Source organism: Mya arenaria, chromosome 8 (genome assembly GCF_026914265.1).
Source record: "Mya arenaria isolate MELC-2E11 chromosome 8, ASM2691426v1".
Taxonomy (NCBI): domain Eukaryota; kingdom Metazoa; phylum Mollusca; class Bivalvia; order Myida; family Myidae; genus Mya; species Mya arenaria.
In genome coordinates, this window is record NC_069129.1 from 23,630,067 (window position 1) to 23,643,386 (window position 13,320).

Consider the following 13,320-nt stretch of genomic DNA (forward strand, 5'->3'; position numbering starts at 1 on the left):
ATAAAAATGTATAAATATCTGTAGACCATTGATCTCAATGGTTGCAATATTCTTTATAACAAGTGTGTTCGCAGTCGTTAATTCAAAAATCATACAAATGTATAAATATCTGTAGACCATTGATCTCAATGGTTGCAATATTCTATATTACTAGTGTGTTCGCAGTCGTAAATTCAAAACTCATACATGTGTATAAATATCTGTAGGCCATTGATCTCAATGGTTGCATTATTCTATATTACTAGTGTGTTCGCAGTCGTAAATTCAAAACTCATACATATGTATAAATATCTGTAGATCATTGATCTCAATGGTTGCAATATTCTTTATTACAAGTGTGTTCGCAGTCGTTAATTCAAAACTCATACATATGTATAAATATCTGTAGGCCATTGATCTCAATGGTTGCAATATTCTTTATTACTAGTGTGTTCGCAGTCGTTAATTCAAAACTCATACATATGTATAAATATCTGTTGACCATTGATCTCAATGGTTGCATTATTCTATATTACTAGTGTGTTCGCAGTCGTTAATTCAAAACTCATACATGTGTATAAATATCTGTAGGCCATTGATCTCAATGGTTGCATTATTCTTTATTACTAGTGTGTTCGCAGTCGTTAATTCAAAACTCATACATGTGTATAAATATCTGTAGATCATTGATCTCAATGGTTGCAATTTTTTTTATTACAAATGTGATCGCAGTCGTAAATTCAAAACTCATACATTTGAATAAATATCTGTAGACCATTGATCGCAGTAATTGCAATATTCTTTATAACTAGTGTGATCGCAGTCATTAATTCAAAACTCATACACATGTATAAATATATGTAGACCACTAATCTCAATTGTAAAATGAAATGATATTAATGTCAAATATTTCTGAGTCTGAATCTTAAGTTTAATACTGTAGACGTCGTGAATATTTGGACAAGGTATTTCATCGCATACTGCGATAATGTTTTTTGAAAAACACAATCAATTAAATTAAAATGTCCGTTGTTTATTGTAATCACGTAGGATGCATTTAAACAAATTTCTGATAGTGAAACAAAACAATAATGTATAATCCTATAGTTGCATACAGTGATTTCTTATTTTTTGTTGTCGTCAGGTTTACTTATATATTTCCCTTTATTATATTTATTATTGATTTTTATAGGCTACTTGCACATTTTCATCAAACCGACAATTTATAAAAACGCATACTTTAGATTTGACAAAATAATGGTTGTAAAGAAAATATGTTGTCAAGTAAGTGCAGTGGTTAGCGCACTAGCTATTCACCATGGCAGTCCGGGTTCGATCACCAGCCGGGGCGCATCTGAGATTGGTGGTCAAAGCCATACTGGTGGGTTTTCTCCGTGTACTTCGGTTTTCTCTACAACCCAAGACCACACTCTCACTCAAAATAGTACCAATGAGAGCGACCTAGTATAAGTTAACCTAACTTTCATCACAATCATTGTATAATATATAATGTTTAAACTTAGGAATCTTATGGTACCAGTTTAAGGTCTTAATTACCAAATAAATATTCTGCAATTTTTTATTTTTTACGTACTGCAAATACTTTGAATATATGTGTATGCCTCAAAGATTGAATACAAATTTACAATTTACACTTTACATCTAAAGCATTGAACATTTATATTACATTATAAAACACATATTTTTAGATATCTTTATAAAAGTAAAGAATGCATGCATAAAAGTTTGAACATAAATGTGAACTTATACAACTACCCTTTTTGTGCAATACAAACATTTCCATCGTTTAGCTGCTGCTTCTGCTGCTGCTTCTGCTTCAATTCATACAACAAGTCCTGTATATCATTGCAATATAGATAATACTACTTTCAGTTGCTGCTGCTGCATCTACAATTCCTTCTACAACCAATGTGTTTTTTGGTAAGTTTGGTTTTATTCTGTTATAGTTTGTTCACTCAATTTGAGAATTGCTTTAAAAACTTCATCTCTGGTGATTGATAAGTGATACATGCAAAGGACGTTTGATCAGAGGTTCAGTGATACGATCCCCACTCTGAGCTTCTTGATAATGTGTACTAGTTATCAGCAATGAAGGGAAAATATATTCTAAAACTTAATCTATGTTCGTCGCCATAAATGCTTTTTAGAGATTAGGTTACTTCCTTCGTTTTGACAAACAAATAGTATTACCTTTTACGACTATATTAGTCCTATCATATAGTCCTGCATGCTCCAACAGACCTGTAATGTTATTTATTAGGGATGCAAACAAATGCCAAATTGATATTCGAATATTCGGTAATTCTTTCGAGCGAATATTCGAATATTCGATTATCATAATACATATTTTAAAAGTTGTAGTAAACTATCATAATGTTTTCTAAAGTAATAGCCGGGGCATTTTAGTCTAACCATTACGCGCGGTGGACCCTGGATTTCCCCCAATGAGCCTCTGAAATTCCTAATTTCAGAAATGCAAAATGTAATACAATTATGAACAAAGACAAAGACAAAGTCTTTAAATTTATTTTCCTCTGCCTTCATTTTTGTAAACAACGTGAACTTGGATGGATTTCTGGTAAAACGGCGTTATGCGCCAATGGAGGGTATTTAAATTGGACGAGAGCCTAGTTTTGGGATTGACCTCTACTAAATAAAACTATGGAAAACCCAAACCAACACGGGACATAGTTTATTCTTTAATTGGCAAAGGCATTTAAATTTACCGAAAATAATTGATTTGTTTTGTGTCACTTTACTTTTAGCCAGTTATTGTAAAATTACGGGGACTTTTTATAGTAACCGACGATATGTCCCCAAATGACGAGTGTTTAGTGTATTGTCATCATAATCACACCTTTCTCAGTATTGGCCAATCGTTGTAAAAACAAGACAAAAGGACTTTAAACACAACACCAGAGTTGTAGGCAATAGGTTTATTATTATATCTATGCATTAGCAAAACATCGAATATTCTAATCATTCGAAGACCTAACTTTTGATCGAATATTCGTTTGCATCCCTATTATTTATCGTACAAATATTTTGATTTTAATCAACAATGGCGTCTAAAATTAAAATGTGTTGTATGTATTGTTATACAACCTGGCAAATAATCATATTTAAAAATTAAACTTACTTTCCTTCCACACACAATTATGTAGTAAACACATTATTTGTCCCATAGTGTGTGTGTGTGTGTGTGTGTGTGTGTGTGTTTGTGTGCGTGTGCGTGTGCGTGTGCGTGTGTGTGTGTGTGAAATACATGATAAGAAATTGAATATATGACATCCAAAAGAAAGACCTTTGTCATGTCATCAAGCTACCCTGATGTTAATATTCTTGGTGGTTAAGAGTAACAGTAAAAAGGTTTCATCTGACTCTGACTCAATCCCCATGTGACAAACAGAACAAACAAGTGAATGTGAAGTTGGATTCAATTGATTCTGTGATAGAAATAACTTCAGCATGCTACTTAATAAATACTGTAGTCGTACATTGTTGCTTTCAATCACTGTATTGTCCTTTTGTTTTATAACATGCAACCCATCACTGTTCTTAAAATATTAAATACCAGCCTGTGTGAATATTTCAAATACCACATGAATTTTTTAACCCAAAACTTTACACAATGAGTCTGTCTTTTAACACCAACATTAATATTACCCAAGAACTATATTATACAGACATATTTCTAACATGTTTGAATGTGACCTAGTATAATAATTTGGTTAACATACTTTTTTCATATAAATAGGAATATCAATTTTAAGTACCTTTGAAAGAAATCTTCAAATACGTGTGAAGTCAAACCAAAAAAATAAACCTATATGTATATTCCAACATTGCCGTTGAACATTGGAAAATAATTGAAATATTATAATCCAAACAGCAATCATATTATAAATAGAAATCCAAACTGTTGAGATACACACCAGCGAATGAATTGAACTTATTATTAATGAATTATGTTAAGCCAAGAAGGGCTCAGTGGTGGTATATTGTCTGGTTTTATGTCACATGCGACGCACATATGGATTACTTGTTTGTCGACGTTGTCGTTGTAAAACTTTTGTGTCTGAACAATATCTTTTAAATGGCATATTCTTGAGTCATTAAACGCAAAATGCACTTGTCATGGTCGTCAATATAAGATCTCTATTGATTTTGGGTTCAGATGATAGAAGGTCATGGTGACCTTTAATGATTAGCGCTGCCAACAGGTGACATATCCTTTTCGCCCATGTTTTGTTGTGAAAAAATGTGAACGTGGTATTTTGATATTTTTGAAACAATTTTGTTTTACTCATTTCCCTTTTCTTAATCCTACTGAAGATTTCAACCAATTTTTAAAAAGGACAAGGTGTTGGGACAGCTTTAAGAAGTAGTAACTGTATATATATTTCAACTCCGATATTAAAATATTCCAAACGAGAAGTTTAGTAATTATTACTTGCTAGAAGTAATAAAAGGTGACTTACTACATGTAGTTATAATCTGAATATTTATCCATGGATGGTACGGTTTTAATGCTTTGCTAGGCTATGATCTTAACTGTTAGCAGTTCAAAATAATAATATGTGTGTGTGTGTGTGTGTGTGTGTGTGTGTTTATAAAACAATACACTGCAGGGTGCGAGTACAATGGTACCGACTACCACCAGGGAGATGTGTGGACGGACGGTTGCAAGTACAACTGTACATGCGTCGACGGCTCCAACGGATACTACAGATGTAGAGATTTGTAAGTGATGTGATATTTTTCAGGTTGAGGCATTCTGTGCACAATCGTGTATCAAGGGTTCTATACGAAGAAAAAAACATGTGACAAATATAATAAGAAAACATTACAATCATTATTTATTGCGTTGAAAATTTGCAAAATTGGTAAATTCATGTACCTTTTCTCTTGAAATAATTAACCAAAGTGTGAACATCAACAACTTTATTTGTAATTGTTTTTCTGTCACTTGCATTACATTTATTAGGGTATTGATATTTGGTTTCACTCGCTCGCTTAATTTTGTTAGGCTGCTATCCATGTCATCCAGATCATATAATTGTTGTAGCCTTAATACTTTTGTAAACTTTTCAACATGAAACTGCTGAACACATCTTAGACATCAGAATTGTATGAGCAATGCGAGGGTTAATAGAAATTATTATTACTTTTTTAAGTTTCGACTGCTTCTATTCAGTTATCCAGTTGTTTATGAAAACATTGTTTGTATTCATATGTAATTCAAACATCGAAAAGGTGCCCCCAGTACATAAACCTACCCCCTGGTTGCACGGTAGAGAGACAGCCAGGTGCCTGCTGCGGCCAACCAAATTGTCCTACGGCCTCTCCCATAAGCATTACAGGAGGCACACGTGAGTGTTACAAACAATCAAAATAATTTAACAAGTGTTAAATGTTTTTTTCATTCTCTCTTTTATAGTTGCCCTTCGTTCGAGTCAGTACCTGCTAGTGGCTCCAATCTAATGGAACCAGAACAATATCGTCTAGGAATTGTTTCACTAACATGTCTGACACCATTTGATGTTCATATTTTCGAAAGTTAGAATATATAATCTGCAACGCAACTCTACTGAGCAAATGCGCAATACCCAGTTTTAATTATATTATAATGTAACACCTGCACAGTGCGCTTCACCTGTTGTAATAATATAATGCTGAAATACCAGAATTCACACTTGCCCAACATCTGTTGCAACGACAGAATACTGAAACACCTGCACATGCAAAATGCACAAACATGTTGTCATGACATAATCACTAAACGACTTCACTGCGTAATGTTTCTAGAGTTTTCAGACACATGCAGCCTATACTTCAATAACACATAATGTTTTGTTTATTATGTCACTTTAATTGTTTCAAACCACATGTCTAATTATTTTGCTTAATTAAAATGTATAAGTATTTCTGAATTTTGAAAAAACACGTGTAGGTCGTACATCTGTGTCTGCAGTAAGTAACCTTGTCGCCTGTGTCACTGGGGACATGTATCTATTTGGGTATGATACAGCATAAAGCTCCTAAGTGTTGCTGAGTTGGCATATTATATTTAAGTGTTGTTGTTTATTTCCCACCAGGCGAATTAAAAATACGTGTTTTTTTAGAACCAAGCTATAATTCTTCTGCACATACACACTATTTTCACTATCAGACAGTGAGCAAATACGAAATGACCAAGATGCTTTATTCAACCTGTTTTGTTTCTTTCATTCCTGAATATATAACCAATGAACTCAAGAAAGTTGCGAATGTATTTTGGTCTAGTTTAGTGTTTATTTTTTTAATTTGCAGAAGCAAAAAGTAGGCCCATTGCTTATTAAACCACCCTCCTGTCTTGTTGTTTCTGTCTTATATATAAAAGTTGGTTATTGATGGTACTAATATGACATTACAGCGTTCTGCGTTTACAAGGGCTAGTCTTTAAGGCAAGGCGAGACATGGAACGAAGGATGTAGCCGATCATTTACTTGTACAGACTCCAGAAGGGGTTTCTACACCAGCAGTAATTTGTAAGTCATTGGATTAATTTTGCTTGTCTGTTTACACTGAAGAAAGGACTATATATTGTGATAACTTCAATGTCATTGATTGCGTTATAGATTCGGTGCGAAACGTTAACCTAATAGCAAAATATTTATAAGATACCATGTGCATAAACATATTTTAACGAAGATAAAAAAACACGTTAATCATGTGTATTTAGACCCAAACCTTCTTCTTTAAGTATAGTACAATAATATCCCCTTTTTCGAGCAGAATACAGAGAAGCTTATATATCCAGTTAAAATCCCGAACTTGATAGGGGTAGATAGATATATTTGCACGTACCATTGCTGTACGTGAAACAACTCAGTCCAAACGAGACTGCTAATTGGATGTTTCCTGTACTAATATAGGATCAGTCTTCCAGAAGGTTCATAGTAATATGTTAGTTCATCTTGTAGTTTTTTTGTACATCAAACCAGGAAATGCAGTATTGCATAAATTATGTAAGCATGTTCGTTTTGTTTGTTTAGGTGTCTCAACTGGGATAATCTACCTCCAATCTGTTACCTTCAGCCTCCTGGTCATGGGTTGTGCTGCCACCAACCCCTATGTGTCGACGGTATAATCATCAATATCCCTATGGCCTATAAATACCAGTACCCCAACTATGTATCAGGGAAAAGTTTCCGTTTCTCTCCATTTTGTGAACTTTTGTATTACCAGATGTTTAATATAAACACAATTATGTTTCCTATAGCGTTGATCTAATTTATTTACAAACAGCAATTTGATAGTCGGTCTATAAGCCAAAACCACGAAATGTATGTATCAAAGTAAATCAAATGTAATGACACTGATACCAGTTGTCTGTCAAAACACAAAAAAATACCCAGTCAAGATCTACATATAAGCTATAGACACAATTCGATACAGTTCGATATATAGCCAATTGAAATGATCAATATCAAATCGTCTAAAACATCGTGCGGTGTTAATTTGGTGCAAACCTTGATGTGTGTCTGTATTGATGTATTCCTTGTATTATCTACATTAAGCGAAATAGCCATCTATAAACAAGGGCGCCGTCTGTTGATTTTTTAGACAAAAGGGGAGTAACTCATTAAGTATTCAAGCCAAAAATATGCCTGTTATATGCATATAACCTTTTGCAATATGTATTCTAAATTACACTTGAAGATTTTGATCGCATTCTGAACTATAGTGTATGTTGGTCAGTGTTCTTGCGTTACGACGACCTAAATGTTATACAAGAAACGCCGCAATACGACGAAACCAGGATTTAAATGATTGACAGAAGAACTTAGATTAAACATATTTATTATGCAGAAAAACAACAATACAGCATTTGTTACAAACATATAAAATAAAGGATTGGAACGGTAGAATTAACTAATAAAGTTCCTTTCCTTGAATGGTTTTTTGCAATAGTATTAAATACAGGTTTTACTAAATAAAGGATTAATATGATAGCTCTCAGAGTAGTAAGATGATTTTAGATAGAACGGTGGTAAAATTTCAAATTTAAAGGAATTTAATATCAGATAATGAAAAAAAATGAAACAGAAGATAATGATAAGCTATGTTGAGATAGGAGAAGGAAAGAAGTAAGGCAGAGTAAAAGTCATAGGATGGATTTAAACTGGACTCGATTAAATAAATCTTTTTGTTAAGTGAATATATTGGTGGACTACATCAAACAGTTTGAAATTCTGTTCTTCAGTCAGAGTGTCAGCACCATACAATAGTGAACGAAGAGTTACTTCAGTCAGTGCTTCCACTGAGTCGATCAGAGAAAGTCTATGATCGGAGTAGAGTGGACAAAAAAGAAGAAAATGATATGTTGTTTCTTGGCGTCCGCAAATACAGAGTGGAGAAGATACGATGTTTTTCGAATAAAGGTGATGGTTTAATGAGCTGCATTCCGTTCGTAAACGAGTATGTAGGACTTGAAGCTTACGCTTCCCATAATAGAATAACTTGCTAGATTTAGAAGTAACTGACTTGAGATACTCTTTGAAACCAGACACGGTATCTAAAGAAGATGCCTCAGCTGGAAGACTATTCCAAGAAGAGATAGCCGAAGGAAGGAAAGAGTTCATATACAATGATGTGCGAGTTCTAGGAATGGAGATTTTAGATGAATTTCTGAGAGATCTTGTTGATACTTGCCCTACTGTTGGGGGGACCAAGTTTGAAAGATAATCAGGAGTGAACCCATTTTTCATTTTAAAGAAAAGGAGAAGTTTGTGCTTTTCGCGCCTAGTTTGTAAACTTTCCCAGCCAGTTTCAACTTCGAGAAGACGTAAGGAAACCAAACGTGTACAACCAGTTACAATTCTGGCACACTCGGTCTGGATTTTATCTAATTCATTCTTTTCATGTTGGGTGCAATTACTCCTAATAAAGTCTGCATATTCAAGGATTGGTCTGACAAAAGATAAATAAATAACTTCTAAAGATCGCCTGTCTAATTGAAATCTTAGCCGTTTCATCACGTTAATCCGAGCCCAAGCTTTATCTTTAATATAACCAATATGAACATGCCAACTACAATCTTCAGATATATGTATTCCGAGATGTTTATGGGATTCAACAGAGGGTATCACTGTATCAAACATTTGCAAAGGAGGATGAAGGGGTTTTAATCTTTTTTTGGTTAGCACCATAGATTCGGATTTAGATGGATTAAATTTCACAAGCCACTTGTCAGCTCAATGAGACAACTTGTTGATATCGGACTGTAGTTGCTCAGCTGCAACTTGGGGTGTTTCGACTATGACAAATAGACTAGTATCATCAGCAAATAAATTGATGTTAGAATTGACATCATTTACAATATCATTAATGTATATAAGAAACAAAAGGGGGCCTAAAATAGAGCCTTGGTGTACACAAACCTTAATCTCAGAAAATGATGAAGAGGCTCCTGGAATAACCACTCTTTGTCGACGATATTCCAAGTAATTTGAAAACCAAGAAAGAAGTGAACCACATATGCCTGCATGTTCGAGTTTGTACAAAAGGCCACGGTGCCAAACCTTGTCAAAGGCTTTACTTATATCAAAGAAAACAACTCTTATTTCAAGACCTTCGTCAAGGGCATGGCAGAACGGTAGAGTCACCGGGCATGGAACCGGATTGAAAACATGTAAAGAAGTGAGTATCACGGAGAAAGTTAAAGACATGTTTAAATATAATCCGTTCAAAGACCTTTTCCATAGTATTTAGGAGTGATATTGGACGATAATTTGATGGGTCTGAAGGATCACCCTTTTTGAAAATTGCACAAACATTTGAACACTTCCAACTTGACGGCATAATAGAAGTATTTAATGAATCATTAAACAGATCACACAAAGGCTGACAGAGTTGAGCAGAGGCTTCGAGAAGAATGCGATTGCTTACTCCGTCAGGACCAGATGCTTTACCCACAACCAGGCAACTTATTGCATCATTTACTTCAGATGGCGTAATGTGGATGTTATAAAGAATATCATGAGTAGGATTTGAATCAAGCAGATGCAAAGTTTGACTGGAGTCGTCAATGTATGTTTGACGAACAAAAAAATCGTTCAGAATATCGGCCTTATCTTGTTCGTCTTTAGTTCTCCATCAGCTGGGTTAAGGGGTGGAAGAATAGCTTTGGATGTATCCGGACTAATGAAGGATTTAAGAGTTTTCCACCAATCTTTCGAACTAATTTCGCTGGATTTGAGTTTGGAAGCAAGATTATCAAAATACAAGGATTTGGACCGACGAATCAGAGCAACAACTTCATTTCTAAGACCACGGAACTTTAACCAGTGTACTGGATTATTACTGGACCTAGCCTTTCTGAACGCCCTTTTGCGTTTTCGAGTTTTTAATTTAATATCAGCATTCATCCATGGGGGATCTTTATGATTAACGTTAACAACCTTGCTTGGAATACAACAGCTAGCAATATCAGTGATGGTTTTTGTAAGATTTGAAGTCAAGTCATTAACATTATTACACTTCACAGCTGACCAATCAACATCCGATAGTTTCTGTCGTAATGATTCATAATCACCATTGTCGTATTTCCATATAAGACGTCGAATTATTTTTTTAACTGGTTTATGATATCTGAATATTCCAAATATAGGACAATGAAAACGAATGTTATGGTCGATTAATGGATCACTGACACCACTATGAACTTTGAGAGTTTGGATACAAATAAAAGGTCGATAATCGACGATGAATGTTCGGCTCCGAAATGACTTGCTGAAGTCCAAATTGTTGAGACAATGATTTTATTTTACGACCAGAAACATCATGAAGTGAGTTGAGATTGAAGTCGCCAATTATAATAATATCATCGATCCCGCTTTCTCTCGCAAGCCAAATTGAATCCTCAATGAGTTTATAATAGTTGTTATTTGAATTGGGAGGGCGATAGAAAACGCCAACAAGTAAACTTTTTGTTCTACTGATCTTGACTTCTAACCAGAGACATTCAACATCAAATAACTCAAGATCATTTCTTCGGACAAATCTAATACCATCTTTAATATAAGCGACAACACCACCGTACGAACCTCCATGCCGATCTCTACGAACTGGTCTAGAAAAACCATATATGATGATGTCATCATCAGAGATGACGTCAGAAAGCCAAGTTTCAGAAGATGTAAGTATATCGAAAGAGCAAAGTTCACTGGACAGTAAGTCCAATTTCGGTACTAGACTTTGAACATTGTAATGCAAGACAGAAAAATAGCTAGGACTACTTAAAAACTTCGATAGGTTACAAGAGTTGTCCCCGACCGAACTGTCAGAAGAAGTGGTGTTTATTAGGATTCGGGTGAATGTCACCGGGTAATAGTAAAAGATATCCTAACTAACTAAGTGCAACAAACAGAAGTATGCTACAGGTACACTGATATGAAAATCTTGCGTTTCCACAATATGTTTCGCCTACAATATACGTCGAAGTTCCAAAAGAGATGAGGAGATGGGCATTATAGGAACTATGCAAGTTTGATTTCAATGAAAGTGTACTACAGTTGTTATTGAGTATTGGTAATGCGAAGAACAGCATTAATAACAAAGGGAATCGAGCAGAAATACAGAAATGAGGCATGACAACCTCTATTTGGTCAACACTTAATCTCGTGAAATCGTGAGTTAAAAAATACGAAACAGTATTGCGTTGACCTGCTTAACTTAGAAACTTTGCGAATCGATAAATTGACAAAATAGAAATGGACTGACTCAGTCCACCCTATGAAACTAAAATGCGAGAATGAAATAGAAGTGAGTAAAAAAGAGCATAATAATCGAAGTGAGACAAAGGAACACATGACAATGAAATGGAGAATTAACGCTCTAAAATAGAAAGCTATCAAGGTATGAAGTATAGCATTGATGCGAAAGGTTGATATTGGTGGGCACATTCTACAAAAGGGTAGGTGAGATATTTAATTTAAGGGGTGTTTTTAATTATCGAAAGCTCTGGTATATCATATAAAAAAATTGTATACATTACCATAAAAAGAGCTTAATATAGGAGCATAGACCTACGATCATTACTAGTTGATAAATACTCGCTTTAAGTAAGACTGAATGTGAGTATAAGTCTAATATGTAAAAACATCAGGAAAGTTAAAATCTTGGTGGTGTATGGTTAATCTAAACAATCGTAGAACAATATAGAAAGATACAAACATTATGTTAGTGATTTTACAAAGCTCAAACATATGTTAATAGAGTAAAACTACATGTATAAATTGGCTTTACAAAATACAATGCCATATCAACTACATGATAATAGTTAGGTAACATAAAGTATTTGTGTTATTATCCTATTTCTTAGGTCAGAGTAATGAAACTGAATATAATGCATATTCGCCCATACGAAAGAGCGCACCGCGCTTGAAAGGCATGTCAATTGGCCACATTGCCGATCTGAAACCTTATGACATTATTAGATAGTTTCATAATAATGCAGGCTTTACCTTAATCAAATGTAAATTTAGAATTAAACGACAAATTGAAGTATCGTAGTTATCAATATATGACAATATTCAAGTAAGCATTGTACGTCATACATACTAAACAACTTTGGAAATACATTTGTGAAAATTGCGAATAAATTAAAACAAAAAAAATAGGGTTTATACAACGTAGCTAGAATAATCAATACGGCGTAACAATGTCATAAGAAGAACTTCAGCCTGTGTTGTGCGAATTATAAATAATCGATGTATTTTGTGTTGTGTGTATGTATATAAACATGTCAAATTGGCTAGAGGATATACACAGAAGACAGGAATCATGCATACGAGTAGAAATAAATATAAAGGGAAAGGTTAATCAATTAATAAAGATGATTATATTACTTTGTCATGACACATATAGATATTGTTATCATCGGTGATTTTAGCAAATCATTAAACTCTGGTGCTGGAAAATGAAAATGATTTTAAAGACACTTATATACACAAATATTTGGATTTTTATAGATTTATAAACTTTGTTGAAAATAATTTATTTTACTAAATATATTTATGAACAATTAAAAGCTGCAGGTGAAATCTTATAAAAACGAGGACATTTTTTTAGTGGAAAAGATCACATTTTGTCATGTTTTTCATTGAAACAAGCATTTAGGTCACTTTTTACTTGAACATAAATTTGTTTATGTCCGACGCCATGAAAGGTGAATGAGTCCCTTTCAGAAAATTAAAGTTTAAAGATTTTGAAGTTTTAAATCAGTTTTTTAACTATCTACCTGAAATGAATTTATGTTAGTAAGTCATTTTACTA